General features: G+C 41.4%; 1 pseudogene; it reads left to right on the top strand.

The window, feature by feature from the left end:
* The window catches only part of LOC102495343 (aftiphilin-like), a 3,369-nt pseudogene extending 1,988 nt beyond the window's left edge, over nucleotides 1-1,381 (top strand).
* The last annotated feature ends 217 nt before the right edge of the window (nucleotides 1,382-1,598 follow it).

Consider the following 1,598-nt stretch of genomic DNA (forward strand, 5'->3'; position numbering starts at 1 on the left):
CATAGAACAGATGAAAATGTGGCTACTCCAGGAACCCCTAAAATGCACAGTATCCCTTTAGCAACTTCCAGAGGAGCAGTTGCTGGTGGCCATGCACAGGAATGAGCCACTTCAGTTCAGACAGCTTTACTAAACCGCCTGGAGCGAATTTTTGAAGCATGTTTTCCTTCCATATTTGTTCCTGATGCTGAAGAGGAAGTTGTTTTCCTGAAGCACTTGCTAGAAACAAGCACCTTGCCAATAAAAACAAGAGAGGTCTTAGCTGAGAGTGGGGAACTGCTAGATGTTTGGACGGAGCTACAGGATATCCGTGATGCACATGGCTTGAGATATCAGTGAGGTGGTTCCCATAACAACAAGAAGCTTTTGTGCTCTTTGGGAATAGACACCCGAAACATTCTCTTCACCGGCAATAAGAAGCAGCCTGTCATAGTACCCATGTATGCAGCAGGACTGGGTATGTTAGAGCCCACCAAGGAACCATTAAAACCATTATCTGCTGCAGAAAAAATCGCTTCCATTGTTCAGACAGCCACCACGTCATCAGAGATGAAAACGTGTGCATCTGATCAGTTCCAGGAGTCTCTACCACCCGTCCAGTTTGACTGGAGTAGCAGTGGCCTTACTAACCCTTTAGATGGTGTGGATCCAGAATTGTATGAGTTAACAACTTCTAAGCTGGAAATCTCAACCTCAAGCCTCAATGTGACTGACGCGTTTGCAAGACTCATGTCCACCGTGGAGAAGACCAGCACATCTACCAGGAAACCGAAAAGAGAAGAGCATCTGAGTGAAGAAGCTGCCAAGGTGATCGCGAGCCTTCCCGACCTAACGTTCATGCATGCCAACGTGTTGATGTTCCCAGCCACGTTGACACCTTCCACAAGCTCCCAAGAGAAAGCAGACTGACAGCCGATGTGAATTGGACAGTCACGACTGCATTTCGTTTCCTCCATCCCTTCCCTGCCATCCAAAAGCATACCGCGCTAATTAAAAAGAAAGAGAAAACAGTCCAAGTTCAGCTGATTTGTTGGTAAGCCGCACTAGAAAGGTATACATAGTGATGTATATTTATTTACATACCGAAGCCCTAAATTTATATTAGAAAAGAATGTAAATAATCGGGGTGAACATTTTTGAAGATCTATTCTTTTTGTGTTGCTGGGGTGTATACATTTATGTCTTTGTGAAATACACTGGTGGTGTCCTTCTTACAAAACTTTTGAAATTAAAAAAAAATGAAAAACTCAAATCTCCACTGTCTGTGAAATCCCCTTCAGTCCTTTCAGATTGCACTGAATGTCCTCTTAGTTTTTCATATGATATGTTGAATTACTTTCATTATCATAAATAAGCTCCTGTTTAATTTTTTTTTAATTTTGTGTGTGATGTGTTTGTTTTCAGATATGGCTTTTAACATTTTGGGGCTGTTTTTCAATCTTTTCATTCTGGCGTATTGCTGTTTGACCTTTTGCAAGGTACTTCATCAACAGTTTTTGGTTATAGAGTATGGATCATTGTCAGAACTTGATTGGAGGGGTTTAAAAAGAATGTGTTTGTTTTAAATCTAATTTGGAGAAGGACCAAATTATATGAAT

This window comes from Tupaia chinensis, unplaced genomic scaffold (genome assembly GCF_000334495.1).
Source record: "Tupaia chinensis unplaced genomic scaffold, TupChi_1.0 Scaffold149648_1, whole genome shotgun sequence".
Taxonomy (NCBI): Eukaryota; Metazoa; Chordata; class Mammalia; order Scandentia; family Tupaiidae; genus Tupaia; species Tupaia belangeri.